At 38.4% G+C, this 18,452-nt stretch overlaps 1 long non-coding RNA gene across 2 annotated transcripts; it reads left to right on the top strand.

The window, feature by feature from the left end:
- The first annotated feature begins 13,890 nt into the window (after positions 1-13,890).
- Positions 13,891-16,743, top strand: LOC147517338 (uncharacterized). 2 transcript variants are annotated; one of them, XR_015213846.1, is made up of 6 exons: positions 13,891-13,905; positions 13,992-15,128; positions 15,247-15,283; positions 15,659-15,873; positions 16,066-16,170; positions 16,513-16,702. It is a non-coding gene; the product is annotated as an uncharacterized LOC147517338 (long non-coding RNA). The 2 variants fall into 2 exon arrangements; XR_015213845.1 differs by lacking the exon at positions 13,891-13,905 and having other exon boundaries at positions 13,973-15,128; positions 16,513-16,743.
- Positions 16,744-18,452: the final 1,709 nt, after the last annotated feature.

Genomic DNA, 18,452 nt, shown 5'->3' with positions numbered 1-18,452 from the left:
TGCGCATTGAAGAAACAAGTTAACAATTGGTTGTTGACTCTGTGCACTGCGCACATTCCATGGGGACATTCTAGATAAACACAAATTCAAGGGAGATGTTTCATGTATACTCTGTAACAAGGCTATCGAAATAATTGAGCACTTATTTTTCAGATGTGAGTGGACTAAACAAGTATGGTATGTCTATAAATCCATGATACACGTTAATCTTCATAGCGATTGAAATGTCAGAGATTGGCTACAAGAATTCATTTGCTCTTATTTTGCTTTAGAATCAAGGAAATGGAATTAGATTGTGGATTTGATTGAACTCAGTTAGGCCGAGCTAGTTACGTATCGAGTTCTCTAGCAAACTCGAATCAAGTCAGGCGTTGTTCATATATGCTTTTGATTGGTAGATTGAATAGGAGATGGAGATAGAAAATGGAGAAGATGCCTTGGTGTTGGAGAATGGAGAAAATGGAGATGTTTAGATGCCTAGCATCTCCCCCCTCTACTTGGTAACCACCTTGTACTTTATAACTATTGAATAAGATGACACTAAGTGCTCTATTGATGAGGTGACCTTTGGTGCTTCATGTGTATGTGTAACTGCTGATGACCCTTGGGTTGCACCTTTGTTATGATCCAATAGTTCAGTCATAAGTTAATTGATCGATGACAATATAATGACACATGTCACAATATATTGGTACACAATATATGTCCCTCACATAGCCCCCTCTCGTTAGGTCATGTTTTCTCAAGAACAACCTAACGAGAGAAATAATTTGACATGTATGTGTATTGAAGGTTGGTCCTTTAATATGGACCGATATTAGAAATGATACCAAATTTATTAATTGGTTAGTATTGTAGCTCTTGTCCGACTAATCCTTGAAGAAGGAATTGGACAGAATTTGTATTGAGTAGTTTGATTGGTCTCATTTAATTGACCTTTGGAGAATGTATTGTCATGCCGTAATATTGAATTGAATTGTAGTTTTTGTTTGATTAACTTCAAGGTATCGATCTAGCAAGAAATTGAATTGAATTGAAGTCTTTGAATTGGCAGGTCGATCCTTGAATAGGGTCCTTGACCTGGCAAGATATTAAATTAAATTGAATAATGGTAAACTACTATGTCTCAGTAGTCTGAATTGAATTTGGACACTCCGCTGTAGCTCTAGTTTGGAGTTTTATTGACTTGAATTGAATTGAAGTCTTGGCAGGTTGATCCTTGGATAAAGTCCTCGACCTGGCAAGATATTGAATTGAATTGAATTGATCTAAGTGGTGTTTATTTGTTGTCACTTGAAGATCACAATTTGGAGATTGCAATTTGGAGATCGTAATTTTAGAAATCGTAGTTGATAGTTAGCCTTGAATTGGCGTGACTATAGTTGAATCGAACTTGATCCTTAGCAGGGCATTAAGTTGATTGATTGATACCTGCTTTTGGAGGCGTTACTATGGTCAAGGCCGGCCCTGGGTCAATGTCGTCTAAGGCCTTGCATAGGGCCCAAAGATAAACCCAAAACAAGCAGCATCATTAATCTTAAAAAACCACACTATAGTATTAAAACCCCATATAAAAAACCCATTTTTTGGAAAAAAAACGAAAATAAGTAAAGGCCTCATTCTGTAGACCTTGTATTGGGCCCATTCAAACGCAGGGCCGACCCTGACTATGGTTGATAGTTAGCATTTTGGGAGCGCACGTTATTATGTTTGTATTTAATTTATATATACCAAATTGGTTGGCTGATATTAAGCCCCAATTTTTGGAGTTTAATTGACCTGTAAAAATGTGAACTAGCACAAAGGAGTAAGTACAAACTAATGGTAGCAACTAAATTTAGTTATGAAAACTGAATTGAACATGCTTATAGGGCAGTAGCTAGCCCCAGTTCGAAGATCTAGCCTCGGCCTGTTCGAAGTGTAAGAGATCTGTCACACAGTAAGCGCCAGCTCTTACACACTTTTTTATCTTATCATAAACAGACCTACAACGTATTTGGTATTGAAACTGTTGTATGACTACAAGAGTCAGTAATATGTGGAGCATATTAATTAAATTTGAGTTATGAAAATTGAAAGCTAAAGTAGATGGGTGAACTTAGGTAAGAATTGGGTAGTACTCATCCGTCATCCACTAATAGTTATGTGTGTTGGAGTTATCCCTCACATGAGGAGAAAAGCAGTTCAGCTTGCTTGGAGAAGCCTGAGCACGCACGCGCTCCTATTAGTCTTGGTCAAGGCGCCCCCCGTGCCCATGCCTTGGACGACCTCTAGTGTTTTTAGGGCACACGCGCTCGACTTTGGCCTTGCCCAAGGCGTGCACACGCCCATGCCTATTTTTGCCAGGTTTCTATTTTTGCGAAACCGCAAGTTTTCAACATAAGGTTTGGGTTTTTGGTAAAATCTAACACATGCTGAGACACGAAAATACGCAGCACATAGATAGGAAACCCAATCTTGAAAGCAATCAAGATTGAGAGAGAACCTTTACAGAGAAACAACCCTGTAAAGAGAGAGGAGTGATCTAGTAAGGCAAGAGACTGAAAGGAGTGATTGTAATCTTCCTTCTCACTTTAAAAAAGGATTAGCTCTTGTGGAAGTAGGCACCATTGGCCGAACCACGGTATATCTTTGTGTTGTGGTATTCTTTTACTGCTTTACATTATTATCTATTATTAATAGTTGTTTAGCGAGTTGGGCATGTTAGTTTGGTTGTAGGAAATATTTAGATTGTTGATTGGAGTTGTTATTGTTCAAATACAAGTTATATGTGTAGTGGGGAATCGATTGGTATTGGTATAAACCCTAACAAGTGGTATCAGAGCCTTTTGGGAGCGCACATTATTATGTTTGTATTTAATTTATATATACCAAATTGGTTGGCTGATATTAAGCCCCAGTTTTTGGAGTTTAATTGACCTGCAAAAATGTGAACTAACACAAATGAGTAAGTACAAACTAATGGTAGCAACTAAATTTAGTTATGAAAACTGAATTGAACATGCTTAAAGGGCAGTAGCTAGCCCCAGTTCGAAGATCTAGCCTCGGCTTGTTCGAAGTGTAAGAGATCTGTCACACAATAAGCACTAGCTCTTGCATACTTTTGTGTCTGATCATAAACGGACCTGCAACGTATTTGGTATTGAAATTGTTGTATGACTACAATAGTCAGTAATATGTGGAGCATATTAATTGAATTTGAGTTATGAAAATTGAAAGCTAAAGTAGATGGGTGAACTTAGGTAATAATTGGGTAGTACTCATCCGTCATCCACTAATAGTTATGTGTGTTGGAGTTATCCCTCACATGAGGAGAAAAGAAGTTCAGCTTGCTTGGAGAAGCCTAAGCGCGCACGCGCTCCTATTAGTCTTGCTCAAGGTGCACCCCGCGCCTATGCCTTGGACGACCTCCAGTGTTTTTAGGGCGCGCGCGCTCGACTTTGGCCTTGCCCAAGACGTGCCCTCGCCTATGCCTATTTTCATCAAGATTTCTATTTTTGCGAAACCTCAAGTTTGCAATATAAGGTTTGGGTTTTTGGCAAAACCTAACACATGCTGGGACACAAAAATACACAACACACAGAGAGGAAACCCAATCTTGAAAGTAATCAAGATTGAGAGAGAACCTTTACAGAGAAACAACCTTGTAAAGAGAGAGGAGTGATCTAGTAAGATGAGAGACTGAAAGGAGTGATTGTAATCTTTCTTCCCACTTTATAAAAGGATTAGCTCTTGTGGAGGTAGGCACCATTGGCCGAACCACGATATATCTTTGTGTTATGGTATGCTTTTACTGCTTTACATTATTATCTATTATTAATAGTTGTTTAGCGAGTTGGGCATGTTAGTTTGGTTGTAGGGAATATTTAGATTGTTGATTGGAGTTGTTATTGTTCAAATACAAGTTATCTGTGTAGCGGGGAATCAATTGGTATTGGTATAAACTCCAACAAGTGGTGTCGGAGCCTTGGTTAGATTAGCCTAGGGTGTTATTCAAATCTTGGTCAGAAGGTGTTTGACAAAACTCTTAAGAGAAGATTTGAGTTTAAATAACTTGTAGAGATAAACAATTCCGTGAACACTCGCATGACGAGTCTAAATAGGAAGAACTACACCATTTGGAAAGCCAAGATGGAAGACTTGCTTTATTGCAAGGACTTGGCACAACCCATTGAGAATGGGGGAGAAAGACAAGAATTGGTTGCTGCGGCTGAGTGGAGCAAGCTTGACAGAAAAGTAATTGGGTACATTCGACAGTGGATTGACGATAGTGTCTTTCACCATGTATCGCAAGAGACTACAGCTTTTGGCTTGTGGAAGAAACTCAAATACCTCTATGAGAGGAAGTCGGGCGGAAACAAAGTGTTGCTCGTTAAGAAGTTTGCCAACACGAAGTACCAAGAAGGTTCTTCAATGTCTGAGCATCTTAATGAAGTACAAAATACCATCAATCAGATGCATTTGATGAAGATTAATCTGGGAGATGAAGTTGAGGCTTTGTTTCTATTAGGCTCTCTACCCAAAAGTTGGGAGACGTTAGCAGTCTCTCTACACGGAGCAACCAAGGATGGAATCGTTTCCATGGAGATGGCTACCGTGCCTTTGTTAAATGAGGAGACTAGAAGGAGTTCAAAAAGCAGCTCCTATCACTCAGAGATCCTTGTCACAAAGAAACGGGGGAGAGGTAGAAACAGAAATCCATCTCGTTCTAGAGGTGACGACAGAAGTGAATCTAGGGGTGAAGCTAGAACTCCTAAGGCAGAGAGGCAATGTTACTATTGTGTCACCAAGGGTCACTTCAAGTATGAGTGTAGAACACTGAAGAGGGATGAGAAGAATAACTGTGTACATGAAGACATGGTACAAAGGAACGAAAACACAGGCATAGATACTACCGCACTAGTCGATGATCTAGTGGGAATTAAGTCAGATTGTGGTGTGTGTTGTCTTAGTACCTCAGGCCAGGATACAGAGTGGGTGATAGATACAAGAGCATCTTATCACGTCATACCGCACAGGGGATTCTTCATTACCTACAGCTGTGGTGAATATGGTGAAGTGAAGATGGGTAACAGTGGAGTCTCGAAACTTATAAGCATTGGTGATGTTCATGTAGAAACCAATGTCAACTACATCTTGACACTCAATAATGTAAGACATGTCCCTGACATTCAGCTAAGCCTAATTACGGTTGGGAAGTTAGATGACGATGGCTTTGTAAACTTGTTTGGTAACGGGGTATGGAAACTGAGCAAAGGTTCCATTGTAGCATCCAGAGGGAAGAAAACTTGCTCTCTTTACAAAACACAGGCTAGTTTGTGTAAAGCAGAAGTGAATGCGGTAGAAAAAGAAGCTTCCTCCGAACTGTGGCACATGTAGGGGTGCAAACGGATAGGTTAGGATTCGGATATGCCTGTATCCGAATCCAAATCTGAAAATTTATACCAATATCCGAATCTGAATCCGACGGATATTAAAAAAATTATCCGAATCGGATATCGGATAATATCTTATCCAAAAATTAATATTAATTAAAATTTTATTTGCTTTGAATAATTCATTTTACTACTACAAAAATTATTATAAATATATATATTTGTCATTTATTTTTATTATTTTGTTATTATAGTTTTATATTATTAGTTTATGATTTTATATAATATTTTATACAATAATAAATTAATTAATTAATTATATATAATAACTATTAATTTTTTAAATCGGATCGGATATTTTCGTATGCGGATATGACAGTATCCGAATCCATATGTATCTGAAACCAGTTCGGACATAAAAAATTATCCGAATCCGATATCCGAAATTTTTGGATAATATCCAATTTTTCGAATACGAATTCGAATCGGAATCGAATATTTGGATATCCACTTGCACCCCTAGGCACATGAGACTGTCATATGGGCGAAAAAGGGATGGAAGTTGTTGCTAAGCAAAAGGCTTTGCAAAACATCAAAGGTACACATTTAAATAGATGTACTCACTATTTGGTAGGAAAGCAATACATGGTGTCTTTCCAAAGATTCCCGTCTCACAGAAAGGAAAATGTCCTTGAACTAGTGCACACAGACTTATGTGGTCCTATAAAAATGAAGTCCCATGGGGGAGCTTTATACTTCGTGACATTCATTGATGATGTGCCAAGAAAGGTATGGGCATATAGTCTGAAGACCAAGGATAAAGTACTTGGCGTGTTTGAGAAATTACATAGCATGGTGGAAAGAGAGACAGGGAAGTTGTTGAAGTGTATTCGCTCAAATAATGGGGGTGAGTATATTGGGCCGTTTGAAGAGTATTACCAGAGTCATGAAATTCGTCATGAGCAGACCGTTCCTAAGACACCGCAACAGAATGGAATAGTAGAGAGAATAAACCGTACCATTGTAGAAAGGATGAGATGAATGCTATCTCACTCTAAGCTACCTAGAAGCTACTAGGTAGAAGCAATGCGTACAGCCGTGCATGTGATCAACCTATCGCCGTTGAAGTCTCTGAATAGTGATTATCCAGAGAGAGTATGGTCAGGCAAAGATGTTAATTATTGATACTTGAGGGTATTTGGGTGCAGGGCATTTGTGCATATCCCAAAGGATGAGATATCCAAGCTTGATGACAAAGCCAAGCAGTGCATTTTTCTAGGTTATGGAGATAAAAAGTTTGGTTATAAACTTTATGATCCGATTAACAAGAAGGTAATCCGAAGTCGAGATGTTGTGTTCTTGGAAGACCAAACCTGTAACGCCCGTATTTAAAATATGTATTTATTTATTTATTTATTTATTTATTTAATTATTTATTTAATATTTGATTGGATTGGATTTGGGATACGCGGGCCTGATTTCTGGGCCCGAGTCTGTATTGGGGTGGGTTTCAAACCCAAGTATATATTCGTATTGTTTTGGAGAATAGGGTTCTAAGAAAAATAAAATAGTAAAAATGGAAGCAGAGATAGAAACTCGTTTGCTCGAGCGTTGGAGCGCGACGGTTCGGACTACGAGAGATTCGTGGTGCTTTTTATACAGGTGAGTAGCTATTTTTGCTATTTTACCGAATATATGGTTTTTCGTGTATCGGTGTATACTATCTAAGATTTATGCCTAGTGATATTGCTTATTATCTTATTTTATTCTACGTCGTCCATGTCGTATTATTAAACTTCGTTAAATATCGAAAATGGTGTTTGAACCGTGGAACTGTGATACTGTGTGGTGGTGGCTATATTGTTTTGGAACTGTTATTTGAGTTATTTGTTGGCTGAGGTCGGGGGGTTAAGTGTTTGATATGGGATGCATATTTGTCGCAATGATATTTGAACAAAACTTCACACCTTTCAAGAGCGTTTAACAATGGGAAGTCTAGGTTAAAATTTTCGATAGTAGTGGAGTCAGAACTTCGTTCAATAAATACATAGTTTTCACTTGTTCGTGTTGTTATTAGATCCACAGAATCGACGTGAACCTGCAAGATTGCTTCGACAGGTTTCTTTTCTGACTCGGGCATATTAGGATCATAATCGGAGAATTTAACATTTGAAATCGTAAGACTGGAAGGTTTTAGCCCTGAAGGATGGGGGTTCTTTGAACCTTGAAGTTATCAATATGGCACGCCTGGGCGATCCTTCCTCCGATAAATAATTGAACTTTTTGGATGGATTGTCTTTGGTTGATTTAGGATGGGTTGAAGGGGGGTGTGTTTGAGTGGGTGAGGGCGGTCGAATAGGGGCTGTTGGAAGCTTGAAACAAGCGTTAATGGCGGCGGGAATTATTTTCAGATCTAGTTTGGTGAAGTTTGGATTGAAGGATTTGGGGATTTTTGTTTTATTAAAGTTGTGGGGTTTTTCACCCACACAATTTTCGATGGGTTTGTTTGGGGTGGTGTGTGAAGGTTTTATGGTGGTCGATTTTGGTGGTGGTGGAGGAGAGAACTGTTGGAGAAGATGAACAGTAGATCGGTTTGGGCTTGGGCTGAAATGTTTTAGTTTTGGTTGGGCCGAAATCTAATTTCAGTTTTTGGGCCTTAGCTGGTTAGTTGGGTTGGGCCAAAGTTCTATTATTTGGTCTTGGGCCTTAGTTGGTTTTTGGGCCCGATTTTAGTTTGTTTTGTTTGGGCCTTTTCCAATTAGTTTTGGGCCAGTTTCTAATATTGTGTGGGGCCAGTCCATAGGACTTAATATAGAGATCCAATGGGTCTTTCAACATTTAGACTTTCGGGTTCTAAGGTTTGGGCTTGGCCAGTTGGGTCTGAACCATTACCTTGGTCATGATCCCTTGAGCCATGCACCTTTGCCCTTAGCCATGAACCATGGCTATGACCCTGAACCTGTCGAACATGGAAACGACAGTTTGACTTTGACTATTGACCGTTGACTATTGACCGTTGACCATTGACCGTTGACTTGGACCGTTGATCGTTGACTGTGGAATGTTGACTTTTTTCAGTTTTTCTCATATTTAAGAATATGGACAAATATAGTAATAAAATATTGTCGGAAAGTATATAACGTTGTTTGTCATTATCTAATTAAGATTTGACGTGAGTAGTGTGTAAATCATATATATATTGGGCTTTGATTGTGGACTGTTGACTGTTTAATTGTGTTACGTTTTTATATATTAAATTGTATGGACAAATCAAATGCTAAAATGCTGTGGAAGATTGTATAACTTTGGTTGTCATTATCTAATTAAGATTTGACGTTGATATTGTGACATTATATAATATGTTGGGATATATATATTAAAGGCAATAGTTTTGGAGAAATAAATATATAAACACTCCATTATTATATATGTGAGATGCTACTATGAGGTATTATAGTATTGGTGAATATTTGCCCACGGGATGGTGGCGTAGTGCAATAATATATGGGATGTGAAAGAATGAAAGTGGTTATGAGATATAATTAAGATATTTCTAAATATTGTGGCTTAGTGCAATAAGGTATTTGACCTGCACGTGATATAGTAGAATTTTTTTATGAGTCATAAATGTATGACATTTGAATAAATTACGTAACGAAAATCCTAGAACCTAGCTACCACAACTCATGTGATTTGCCCTGTGTGGGCGTGTGCAATTTGATTGGCCCTTCTGGCGTTTCAGTGAATCTGAATGGCCTTCGGGCGTAAGTAATGTGATTGGCCCTTCTGGCGTTTCAGTGAATCTGAATGGCCTTCCTGCGTAAGTAATGTGATTGGCCCTTCTGGCATTTCAGTGAATCTGAATGGCCCTTCTGGCGTAGCCGAATAGTGGCTTGATTATTTCGTTCGCAAAATAGAACGAGACGCGCGATATTTTATGCCGAATAGTGGCAGTACTTACATAATGGCTTCCATGTGAGGATTACCTGGTGTGCGGCATCCCGTTCAGGGTAGTTACGCACGGAGTGGTTCATTATGTAAGGGGAGGCATGTGGATGTACATGTTCGGCGTTGGGAAGCGATTGTGGTAGCCTGGGAAACTAGGTAAGACATAGATACGATGAGATTTTAGGGACACACAAAGAAAGCCGTAAATAATATAATTATGGTAATATGTTGGTTAACTATATATCTTTAAATATATGATTGTATATGGCTTTGCAGAAGTGTGGGTCAAACTAATTACTTGGGCAGAGATGACCCACTCTGTAATTGAGCATGAAATGCGGTACGGATATAATATGTTTGGTTGGTTATTTGTTTAGTTCGAACCTAAGGCGCCTCGATGGAGGAACTACATGCCTTATTTATTATGCGTATAGTTTGTTGTGTGGTTAGTGGGAAGTTAAGGCGCCTCAGTGGAGGAACTACCTGCCTTACCTATTGTAGTTAAGAATGTCGTATTAGTCGTTGAAAGTTAAGGCGCCTCGGGGAAGGAACTAACGGCCTTATGGATTGTGTATATATATGTATTATTATATGTTGTATTTTAGAGCTACTCACACCAGCATTTTTATAATGCTGACCCGATTTGCATGTTTGCTTATCGGGTGTGTTCATTAAATGAACATAGTTGATAAGTCTTGACAGATTTAGTGTGGAAGAAAACTGGTTGTTGCTTGTGGTTTGCGTTAGCGTCGCATTTCAAAATAGACTTTGTTTTCCTTTGAGGTGATATAGATTTTCAGTTGAGATAAGGTTATTTGCATTTTCATTTGTTAATTTTTGTAATGAAGAGGACTTTTGTTTAAGTTAAAATTTTTATTGGTTTTTAATTATCCGCATTTTTAAACTGTTTATGGGTTTTTGGAAGTGGAGAGTGCGTCACACCTCGGAGATCGAAGAGTCGGGAACAAATAATGTTTTTCCGAATTCTGTCGAAATTCGGGGTGTGACAAAACCATAGCAGACTTTGAGGAGGGTGAGAAGCTACAGACTTTCACCAATGATCTTGTTTATTCATAACCAAAAGCTCCTACTGTGGAACGTGTAGAAGGCATTAAGAATGCAGAGAACCATGAGTTTGAAGCTCATGATGAGAATCATATTCCCCATGATGGGATAGAACCTATTGGTATAGAAGATGTAGATGAAGTGCATGAACCACCACCAGAGCAAGCAGAAGTACATCCTCCTGAGGCACCATCAGATGGGGCAAGGAGGTCTAACAGAGAGAGACAAGCTTCAACCAGGTATCCACCACATACGTATGTTTTATTATCTGATGGTGGAGAACCTATGTACTATTAAGAGGCTCTTGAAGGTACAAACAAAGAGAAGTGGTTGAAGGCCATGCATGATAAGATGGATTCTTTGCATAAGAATCACACTTATGAGTTAGTTGAGAAACTGGAAAGAAGAAAAATTCTCAAGAATAAGTGGATCTATAAAGTGAAGCATGGGGAGAATAATCCACACCCAAGGCACAAAGCTCACCTTGTTATGAAAGGATTTGGTCAAAAGAAAGGGATTGACTTTGATGAGATTTTCTCTCCTTTAGTGAAGATGACTTCTATCCGGGTGGTATTGGGTATGACCACAAGTATGAACCTAGAAGTTGAGTAGCTAGATGTTAAGACAGCTTTTCTTCATAGAAATCTTGAAGAAGATGTCTACATGGACCAGCCATAGGGGTTTGAGATCAAAGGCAAGGAGCACCTAGTATGCAAGCTGATAAAGAGCTTGTATGGGTTAAAGCAAGCACCGAGACAGTGGTACATAAAGTTTGATTCCTTTATGGTGAAGCAAGGATACAAGAAGTCTGCTTCCGATCATTGTGTGTTTGTTCAGAAATTTCCATATGGGGATTTCATAGTGCTCTTGCTGTATGTGGATGATATGTTGATAGTTGGCCCAAACATCAACAAGATATCCAAGCTGAAGAAAGACTTGAGTAAGTCCTTTGAGATGAAGGATTTGGGTCAAGAAAAGCAGATACTTGGGATGTAGATCACTCTTGACAGAAAGAATGGAAAGTTGTAGCTTCCTCAAGAAAGCTACATTGAGAAAGTGTTGAAGAGATTCAACATGGATCAACCGAAGCCAGTCAATTATCCGCTTGGTGGCCAGTTCCACATGTCCAAAGAGATGTGTCCAAAGGGTGAGCATGAGTAGATTCAGATGGAAAAGATTTCTTATGCATCTACAGTAGGCAGCTTGATGTATGCAATTGTGTGTACAAAACCGGATATTGCTTTCGCCGTTGGTGTTGTAAGCCAATTTCTGTCAAATCCAGGTAAGGATCATTGGGAAAGTGTTAAGTGGATATTGAGATATCTCAAGGGAACTTCCAAATCGTGTTTGTGTTTTGGTGGAAGTAAGCCCATACTTGAAGGCTACACTGATGCAGACATGGCAGGTGATGTTGACTCAATAAAGTCCACCTCTGGTTATCTGGTTACTTTTGCAGGGGGAGCAGTTTCATTACAATCTAAGTTGCAAAAGTGTGTTTCCCTCTCCACTACAGAAGCCAAGTTTATTGCATCCATTGAGTGTTGCAAAGAGATGCTATGGATGAAGAGGTTCTTCGATGAACTAGGGCTAAAGCAGAAATAGTTTGTAGTTCTATGTGACAGTCAGAGCGACATCCATTTAAGCAAGAATCCGAGTTCTCATTCTAGATCCAAGCACATACATGTGCGTTATCATTGGATTAGAGAAGAACTCGAAGACAAACATTTGTGTATTGAGAAGATCCAAACCGACAAGAACGGGTCAGATATGATGACCAAAGTCTTACCGAAAGGTAAGTTTGATGTTTGATGTACTACCGCCGGAATGGTAGCAGACTCCTCCTGTTGATTTGGAAATTGCATGGAGGTATCCCCCCTCACTGTTCAGGAGGGGGAGATTGTTGGAGTTATCCCTCACATGAGGAGAAAAGGAGTTTAGCTTGCTTGGAGAAGCCTGAGCGCGCATGCGCTCCTATTAGTCTTGCTCAAGGCGCCCCCCGTGCCCATGCCTTGGATGACCTCCAGTGTTTTTAGGGCTCACGCGCTCGACTTTGGCCTTGCCCAAGGAGCGCTCGCGCCCATGCCTATTTTCGTCAGGATTTCTATTTTTGCGAAACCGCGAGTTTGCAACATAAGATTTGGGTTTTTGGCAAACCCTAACACATGCTGAGACACGAAAATACACAGCACACAGAGAGGAAACCCAATCTTGAAAGAAATCAAGATTGAGAGAGAACCTTTACAGAGAAATAACCGTGTAAAGAGAGATAAGTGATCTAGTAAGGTGAGAGACTGAAAGGAGTGATTGTAATCTTCCTTCCCACTTTATAAAAGGATTAGCTCTTGTAGAAGTAGGCACCATTAGCTGAACCACGGTATATCTTTGTGTTGTGGTATACTTTTACTGCTTTACATTATTATCTATTGTTAATAGTTATTTAGCGAGTTGGGCATGTTAGTTTGGTTTTAGGGAATATTTAGATTGTTGATTGGAGTTATCTGTGTAGTGGGGAATCGATTAGTACTGGTATAAACCCCAACAAGTGGTATCGGAACCTTTTGGGAGCGCACGTTATTATGTTTGTATTTAATTTATATATACCAAATTGGTTGGCTGATATTAATCCCCAGTTTTTGGAGTTTAATTGACCTGCAAAAATGTGAACTAGCAGAAAGGAGTAAGTACAAACTAATGGTAGCAACTAAATTTAGTTATGAAAACTTAATTGAACATGCTTAAAGGGCAGTAGCTAGCCCCAGTTCGAAGATCTAGCCTTGGCCTGTTCGGAGTGTAAGAGATCTGTCACACAGTAAGCGCCAGCTCTTGCACACTTTCATGTCTGATCATAAACATACCTGCAACGTATTTGGTATTGAAACTGTTGTATGACTACAAGAGTCAGTAATATGTGGAGCATATTAATTGAATTTGAGCTATGAAAATTGAAAGCTAAAGTAGATGGGTGAACTTAGGTAAGAATTGGGTAGTACTCACCCTTTTGCAACGCCATAAAATTGTTACTACAGGTCACCTATTGCGATGCCTTTTGGGGCTGCTAAAAGTTTGTCGTGCTATTAGGTTTAGAGTACATGGATTTATTTGTTGTGACGCCTCTTGTGTGGCAAATGGTTGTAATTATAATTTTAAGAAAAAGAAAATGCAATATTTTATAGGGGCTTTATTATTTACAATGTTGTAGTCACGGCTAAAGTTAAATTTATTATTTGCGACACAGCCTTTGTTGCAACAAGTTTTTACGAATGCAAATTTTCTATTTGGTATAGTTTTCTTGCCACCATGGTGGTGTTGCTAATGAGTTTTTTTTGGGTGGGCCTTTTCTATTTGTTGGTGCTCAACCTAAAAACTGAAAAATTGAAAAACCCGAAACTGAAAAACCGAAAAAAACTTTCTTTTTTCCTAAAAAAAAACAAACAAACTTTCTTTTATCTATTACATTTTTTTTGCAACCGCCGCTCCCATACCCATCTGCAGGGTAACGAGTCTAAACCCTCCTCATGTAACTCTCTCTCTCTCTTGATAAACCATTTCTTACTTTGATTAATTTTGGGTTTCTTACTTTTGACTCTATTTGGATTGTTTCAGGTTGACTCGTGTAATTAATTTTACAGGTTGATTGCAAGTAGAGAAAAAAGTTTGAATCTTCAATTTTCCAGGTTGGGTATTCTTTGCTTTAGTATGCCTTTACATTTTAGTTTGTTTCAATTGTTTACTGTAATTTGGTTTCTTGAAATTAAAGTTTTGGTTTCGGTGTTGGGTTAATCTAAGCTTCGACATCGTCGAACTCTCATTCTCTTCTCGCTAGCAGAAGAAAGTGTAGATCCGAAAACCTAACCATGGTGTTCATCAAACCACAAAGTCAAGGGCTTATTCAAGCGTTATCAAGTCAAGTTCAGGAGAAGGAGAGCTAGAAAGACTGATTACAGGGCTCGTATCCGTCTTATCAACCAGGACAAGAACAAGTACGGGACACCCAAATATCGTTTGTTGTGCGGTTTACCAACAAAGATATAATCGCTCAAATTGTATTTGCTAGTATCGCTGGTGATATGATTCTTACATCAGCTTATGTCCATGAACTGTCCCAATATGGGCTTGATGTAGGTCTCACCAATTACTCTGCAGCTTACTGCACTGGCCTTCTCTTGGCTCGCCGAGTCCTGAAAACACTCGAGATGGATGAGGAGTATGAGGGAAATGTTGAGGCAACTGGGGAAGATTTTTCTATTGAGCCCACTGATACCGGCCAGGAGTTTAAATTCATTGCTAAGCAGTAAGATGGTCTAGTGATTATTTCATTGTATCATACCATGCCATGTTAGAAGCTACATCTCACTTTATGTTTGACTCTTCATTTATGCGTATGGAGTTGTCCATCTTTCGTGTAGCTTCTAAGTTGTGATTCTAGAGTTCAAAAATAATATCGCCAAGACTTGGGATTGTAATTCACACACTCTGACCGGTGTTCAAATTGGGACATCAGGATGATTAACTATTACATTTTGCTCTAGCTATAGTTCTATTATAGATGATCTGTACTAATTGGTTAATTAAGAGTGTCTTGTAGGGTCTAAAGTATTGGCTGCAAAGAAATATTAGTTCATCTGAAGGACTAAATGTGTACAATCTGATGCAGGTTGAGACACCACTTTTCGCAATGAGTTTAAATACCCCTCTAGCTTCCGTATCATCAAGACAAATAAATCACGCATATTAGATTCGGTACTTTCCTATTTATTGCACTTAACTTCAATACTTCATTATTTGTAATTCAATATTGTTCCATATTGTCTTTGCTTTCTTGTTGGCTAAATATATATACGTGCTTTTCATTGTTCAGGATGGAAAGGAAATCAGGGGTTAGCTCAATCCAACAGGTTAGAATGGTTATATTTTCTTAGTGAATATCTTAAAGGTTCTGACTAGAAAATAGAATCCCTGATAACAAATTTGTTTTGCAATCAAAGACACTCTTAAATTCGTATATGGACATCTTATGGTTTTGGTTTTCCGTTGTGACATGCAACTCAGTAGCCTTTTGCTTGCAGCTAGACTTTGCAGTAACTATGGGTTGTTGGCAACACTATTAGGTGTTCCTTTAACGTTGGGAAGGTGCGAGTGTAAGCATCCGCATCGATATTAGAAATATTAGATAAAAAGATATACACCGTCACTTACATTTGTATAAGATTGCTATATTTATGCACATATTCATTTTTAGAGCTATACTAATATTACACTATTGGGTTTAGGTTGCTTGTGCTTGTATTATTGATAGCTCGTTGGTTGTTTGAGAAGGCGGTTGGTTATTGATAAATTAAGTCATAGCTAGATGGTGCGTTATATGGTTGGGGCTTCTAGAAAAGAATACCAAAGATGGAACTGTTAGAGTATTGACAATTGATCCACTTCATGTATTTCAATGGAGCTTTTTAACTGCTTGCCTGTTTTTCTATATTGGTCACTGGTAAGTTTGTTGAGATTTTGTTTGGGAATTGCTTGGCAGTTATTGATTGGCTTAGTAATATGAGATCAACCTCAACTACTGATTAGAGGGTTAAGCAACATTTAGATATTCTAGAAACTGTTTTGGGGTAGTATCTTTTGTCAACTTATATTGATATATTTGAATTTTTGTATTGTTGATTCCATTATGAAGGCCTAGCTTATAAGTTGTTTGGGAGATCGGGAAGGTATATATATATGAACCAACAAAGCGGGTACTATGAATTGGTGACCTATCCCTTTTCCCACTTGGATCAAGGTATCAAGCTGCGTACATAATTGCTTATTGGTCTCATTGTTTCTTTCTTTTAGTAATTATTCTATGTTGTTCAGTTCAAACTCTTTTGGTTTTTGCTTGTTTTTTTATTCTTATTTTATTTATACCCTTTTAAGCTTTTGGCCGTGGGTAGAATATTGTTCTAACTGTAAAAGGTTGGGGACTTTTACCAATTGGTTGTAGTGGTGTTTCTACACCCTAGGTCTATAAATTTGATTTGGTTAACATATTTTCACATGCATTGCTTAATTGAGTGCATTTTAGTTTTGTTAATGGCCGGTTTAGATAAATTCACTTACTTCTTTTTTCAATTCATTGTACCAGATTGGTCGATATATTGCCGGTAGATTCATGAAGAAAACATGGATGGATGCTGTTCAAATTGGCAAACTATAGATATTTGTGAATTTTGCTAAAATCTCGTTCTGAAGAACTTTTCTAATTTAGTTGATTGCTGTGAAAGTTATGTGATACAATGTATTAGTTGTGTGGCCGTGGATGCTTTAAATGATTTTGTAATGGATGATCTATTGATCTTAGTTAATGAAATATGTTTTGTTATGGCTTATTGTGAATTGACATGGCATTGTTATTGTTATATGCATAAATTTCATTGGGAAGAATTCATCAAATTCAAAAGAATCAAATATTGCGTAAAATACATACTGATTAATTAAGAAAACACACCCATTTTGCAACGCTTTGTATGTAGCAATAGGGTTAAACAATTTGCGACGAAGTCAAACTGTGGCTAAAAACTTTACTTTTTAGTGACGCCAAAGGTGTATGTATATAAAAGTAACCTTTTTGCGACGCCAAATGGTGTTATTAAAATTTGTTTTTTGCGACGCTAGTCGCTGCAAATAATACGAAATATTTTTAAAATCAATTTTTTTCAAAAAATAAAGTAGCGATGCACACAAACTATTAGCAACGAGGTAAGGCGTTGCAAAAGACTAGAAGCTTTTGCAACGCCATTCTTTGCGTTGCAATGAGGCTTTTGTGACCCACTTTTTTGCAACGCCTTTGCGACGCCTCATTTGGCGTTGCAATTGATCAATTGCGACACTTTTTAGTACATTTAGCGACGGGGTGTGGCATTGCAAATGAACCTTTTTGTTGTAGAGCGAAAAGGAGTTCAGCTTGCTTGGAGAAGCCTAAGCACGCACGCGCTCCTATTAGTCTTGGTCAAGGCGCCCCCCGTGCCCATGCCTTGGACGACCTCCAGTGTTTTTAGGGCGCGCGCGCTCGACTTTGGCCTTGCCCAAGGCACGCCCGCCCCCATTCCTATTTTCATCAGGATTTCTATTTTTGCGAAACCACGAGTTTGCAACATAAGGTTTTGGTTTTTGGCAAAACCTAACACATGCTGAGACACAAAAATACACAGCACACAGAGAGGAAACACAATCTTGAAAGAAATCAAGATTGAGAGAGAACTTTTACAGAGAAACAACCCTGTAAAGAGAGGGAGTGATCTAGTAAGGTGAGAGACTGAAAGGAGTGATTGTAATCTTCCTTCCCACTTTATAAAAGGATTAGCTTTTGTGGAAGTAGACACCATTGGCCGAACCACAGTATATATTTGTGTTGTGGTATGCTTTTACTACTTTACTTTATTATCTATTGTTAATAGTTGTTTAGCAAGTTGGGCATGTTAGTTTAGTTGTAGGGAATATTTAGTTTGTTGATTGGAGTTGTTATTGTTTAAATACAAGTTATCTGTGTAGTGGGGAATCGATTGGTATTGGTATAAACCCCAACAATATGGATATAGAGCCATGAACATGTCTATAATTACGTTGCAAAAAACTATGAAGTGTAGCTAAAAGTATATTGTCGAATAATTTGTTGAATCTATATATAGGTTGAGCTAAGTAAGCTCACATCCTGTTCAAGAGAACACAAGCCTTTTGGGTCGATGGCTGTAGGTAGCCCCAGTACGTTTCGTGTAATTGACCTGACAAAAAACAAGTTGTGTCTGACCTGTAAGGTGGTACTCAAACTGCCAAATGACAATACTAGTTAACTTATATTGCATTGAAAGTATGATTCATCTTGAGAAATCTGTTCAATATACTTATGTGATAGTTCTTCCATGTTGTGTCGAGTTTATGCACTCGAGCTAAAAAAGAGGACTTGTTAGGAGTTCTCCTTTTATAAGAAAAATATAGGTCGTTGTTAAAGCAATTAGCTCTTATCATTCTAATGAAATTCAAGGCAATTAAGCTTTTGAGTGGTTTTAACTGTGTCCTTAGAAAGTT

This window comes from Coptis chinensis, chromosome 2 (genome assembly GCF_015680905.1).
Source record: "Coptis chinensis isolate HL-2020 chromosome 2, ASM1568090v1, whole genome shotgun sequence".
Lineage (NCBI taxonomy): Eukaryota > Viridiplantae > Streptophyta > Magnoliopsida > Ranunculales > Ranunculaceae > Coptis > Coptis chinensis.
Note: the sequence above shows the minus strand (reverse complement) of the source record. Positions and strands in the feature narration are given on the sequence as shown.